Source organism: Octopus bimaculoides, chromosome 1 (genome assembly GCF_001194135.2).
Source record: "Octopus bimaculoides isolate UCB-OBI-ISO-001 chromosome 1, ASM119413v2, whole genome shotgun sequence".
In the NCBI taxonomy this organism is placed as follows: domain Eukaryota; kingdom Metazoa; phylum Mollusca; class Cephalopoda; order Octopoda; family Octopodidae; genus Octopus; species Octopus bimaculoides.
In genome coordinates this window covers 105,894,640-105,899,437 of record NC_068981.1, presented here as the reverse complement: position 1 = coordinate 105,899,437, position 4,798 = coordinate 105,894,640, and positions in this window count along the sequence as shown.

Here is a 4,798-nt window from a genome sequence, read left to right as displayed (position 1 = left end):
ATACGACGGGCTTCTTTCAGTTTCCGTCTACCAAATCCACTCACAAGGCTTTGGTCGGCCCGAGGCTATAGTAGAAGACACTTGCCCAAGGTGTCACGCAGTGGGACTGAACCCGGAACCATGTGGTTGGTAAGCAAGCTACTTACCACACAGCCACTCCTGCGCCTATAATCATTAAGAAATTAAAAATAATAACCCTGATAATTTTAGGAGGGGTGTGGCTGTAAAATCTGTGAGTGCTTTATCGGACTGATTTTTCAATTATAAAATATTTTATCACCTATCGACTAAAGACTTCATCTTCACCTTCTACAGGAAGAAAAAATTATTTATGTAATGATCCACTTTTAATTATTACATTGGGGAACAAAAATCTTATTTGCATTGATACTGACTCTTGTTCTAACCTTATTTCAGTGTGCTGAATTCAAATCTGAAGCTACAGACGTTTTTGTAATTCAAATTTTTCATTCTTTACAAAATTTCGGCATCTTTTGCATAAATCTGTGTTCTAGCTAAGGAATTTATGGTCATACTATCTTAAAGTTGGGCTTGAACCAACCATTTAAGAAAAAAAAAAAAAGATTCTCAACAGCGTTTAAATTCATTACAATATGTATTAAAGCTTAAAATAAAGTCAAGAAACGACTAATGAAATTTTTAAAAAGCTGAAATTGTTCCTATTCTGGCAACAAATCTTGTTTGTAGCTCTTGTGCTTATAGACTTTGTAAGGGTCATCTCGTTTGAAACTTCTGCAGTCTTCCATCGTCATAAAGTCTTGATGGAAGCGCTTTCCCTGTTCATTTCTTACTACTCCAATGTTCTAGGAGAAATGGTGAAGATAACTAACTAACTAACTAACTAACTAACTAACTAACTAGAGAATGAAAGGTGACATTCATATTGCATCAACGATCGCGAAAAGCCAACCGTATTTTAGCAACTAAAACCTCATAGTTATCTGCACTTTTGTTACCAAGAATGTTTATTCTAAAACGTCCATGAATATCAGCCAAGTTATTTTTTCCTTGTCATTCATCATTCTGACAAATTCCTTATCACATACAGGGTCTATCAAATACGCCCACTTTGACTTTTACGAGAGAAAGCAAGAAAAACAGCGACTATGCACTTAAAGTATTCACTGTCAGTACTCAATGCCTTGACAAACTGTTTCATCAAGGCAAGCTTTAGATGAATGGAAAAGAAAATGATCTTCTTCCGGCTGACGATCGGGTCATTCACAATCTTTGGCATGCCTACTTTCAGAGTTTCACGGATGAAGCGTTCCTTCTAGGTCCTTCTAGGTCTCGAGTTCGACTGTCCAACATGCAGAGATAACATGAAAACTTAGTGAGACCGTTCTGTTGTCCGAGGAGAAAGTGGGCCATTTTTAGATCCACACAAGGGATCAAGTTGTACTTGATATTTGAGTAAGTGAATGACCATTTTCATGTTGTCATGGATTTCTCGCAAATACTCCGAGTGATTAACTGGAACTGTGCAAAAAACATTATCATTATGCCAAAGAAAATACTTGAGACTGCGTTTAAAACAATTCAAAAACTATCTCTATTCCGTAGGGCAATCCTGGGCAACGCCAAACTGTGTGAGAAGGCCTGGAATACTGTGGCAGTAAACAAATTGCTTGTCTTCTGAAAAAAGGTTCACAAAAATCTGCTCTTGCAGTCTGAAATGAGACATTTGCAGAGCTTTCAAGATTTTTTTTCCATTTAGCCTGGAAGCTAATAATTCCGCTACTTTCTTGAAGAGTGCCAAATCACATGTTAAGCCATTTAGTTCTGCTTGACTAGAACGAAGAGAGGCTGAAGATTGCTTGGTGTTAGAGGAGTCTTCGGAATCTCAGACCATTTCTTCAAACCTCTGATCAGATTTGCAGCTTTCACTTTCAGAGGAGGCATAACCATTATAATCTGGAACTGGGAGACCCTCATAATGAAGAGTAGATTGAATTTTCGAGAGAATACTTGGATAGGTAAAAATATTCCCGTGTTTGCGCCCCCGCCCTGCCATTTCCCTCTCTGGCAATGCTTATGTGAGAGATACACACTGGATTCGTAGCCAACACTCGAAAACTCAGCCTTCACGTTGATTGCTATTGCTCTTGGAATTTGCACTTAGAATTTATTGGTTCACCCAGTCAAATTCCCCACCATCTTAAGTGAGACATAATTTAATCTTGACACCCATTTCATTCTATTGTCAATGAATTGTTCAACTTTGGCACAGGTATAAATTCAAGACACCTGTAGAAAAAACCTTCTCATTCCTTCGCAACTTTCAACGAGTTAACTCCCCCCCTCTCTCTATCTTTGTTTTTATATTTCTTACTCTGCCACTCGCAGACAGTTAATTTATCATCAATGGTAAATTCACACGAGTACGACATCAACTTAGTGGCAGCCTGCTACAAGAGATTCTCAAAGTTGAAAAAGACGTAAGACAAAAAGATGTAAGTTGAGGTACGACTTCAGTTAAAATAGGCTTAAAAGGGTTCTCTCTCCTCAGAGGTAAAAAGCTTAATTCGTTTTTACCCCAACTATATGTGTGTGTGTGTGTGCGTGTGCGTGCAGGATGCAATGGGTAAATTGTCGCCATTTTATATTTTTTATTTCGCGCATGCGCATTGTTTGTTTTTAATTTTGTTGATTAGTAGGGTTAATTTGGCACCATTTGTGAGAAAAACAGCACAATGACGCAATTCACTCTGCCAGAAATTTGGAAAGGACATGCTGTACTGCTTTGCATTCGCGCCGGAAGCTCCAATATGAACATTTCAGAGTGTTTGGGGACAGTGCAATCTGAGGACATGTACCAGTCAGCATTTGGAGTGATCACTAGTGATGGCAACGTTATGCCTCCATTCATCTTCCCACTCTGCCTCAGACTCAACCCGGAGGCCTACATCAAGTGCCTGAAGGAGGTAGTGCTGCCCTGGGTAAAGAGGTAGGCTGCTGGAAGATTCTGTGTCTGGTAACAGGACTCTGCACCATGCTACACAAACAGGAGAACCCAGTCATGGCTGTCATACAATTTCTGCGACCCCATTACCCCTAACATCTGGCCACCTAACTCTCCAGACTGCAACCCCCTTGATTATTATGTGTGGGGTGCAGTTGAGCGAGAGACCTACAAAACTCCTTGTAACACCAAAGATGAACTGAAGGTAACGATTATGGCGGCACTCACCAACTTAAACACGATTTTACTTGTCTCAGTTAGTAGACTGCAGCCATGCCTTGAAGAATTTTTAGTTTAATGAATCGACTTCAGTACTTTGAATTCCTGAAGTTCATCCTACAAAACAATTACTTCCTATTCGATACAACATACTACCGCCAAAAATGAGGTATTGCGATGGGAACGAAAGCAGCGCCTGTCCTTGCGAACCTTATAATGGGTTTCTTTGAATCTACCCTATATGAACTTTCGCTCCAAAAATTTGGAACCCCATTCCACCAGTATATAAGAGAGAACTGGAAAAGGTACCTAGACGATTGTTTTATCATCTGGAATGAAACCTATGATAAACTCCTGGATTTCAAATCCACATTGAACAATATAAACCCCAACATCCAATTTACAATAGAATATAGCAAGGAACAGTTCCATTTCTGGACATTTTGATTAAAAAAAAGTCCAACAACCAAATTGCAACCGACATTTACTACAAACCAACAGATTCAAAACAGTATCTCCTTTTCAGTTCATGCCATCCTAAACACACCAAAATAAATATCCCATTCAATCTAGCAAAAAGGATCTGTACAATTGTATCTGACACAGCCACTCGGGAACTTCACCTACAAAAACTCAAAATAACACTCATTGAACGTCAATACACCTACACTTATAGAACATGGAATTAAACGTGCCAAAAAATTGGATGCAAATACATTAAGGACAACAAAACAAAACACCACACCTCACCCTAAATCACTCCCATACATATCAACCCATAACCCCAGAAACAATGAAGCATACAACACAATTATACAAAATCTCCCTCTACTCACTCAAGACCCGAAAATGAACAGCATCCTAAATACACACAAACTACTAAAATTCAAAAGACAAGACAAATCACTCAAGAGACTCCTAAAAATGCAAAACTATACTCAATACAAACGATACCAACAGTTAAAAAAATGCAGACGACCTAATTGTGGTACATGCCCATACCTAACTGAAGGCTCGGAATTCACATTTCAGCAAGGACAAAAATTCTCAATTAAGACCAATTTCACATGTGTTTCCCAGAACCTTATCTATGTCCTAACCTGCTCAGGTTGTGGTCACAATTATGTGGGCCAAACGAGCCTTACTTTGAGACGCAGAGTCACGCTACATAAAGAACAGATTCGTTTCCCTCAATACAGGCAGATAGCACTGAGCGGCCACATCGACAGATGCGCAAGCAAAAAAACGCCGAATTTTCATATTTTCCCATTATATCAATGCAAAGATTCAATCTCAGTACAAGAATGCCTAAACAAGGAAAACCTGTTCATACAAAAGTACAGACCACACCTCAATATACAACTTTGACCATTTAAAAAAAATTCTACTAAGGAGCCAGTTGTCCCTCTTGCCACCTGTTGCTTCCCTTGGTTCACTCTCTAAACTCATTCTTCAAACATCCAAAATGACGAAACCCCTCTGTCACGAGAACTGATTACTGAAAAGTTGAAAAGTTAATTTAGATAGCGAAAACCGGTTGGATTTCACGACATCCTTATAATATGCATATATTTATAAAAAGATATTAAACTATAT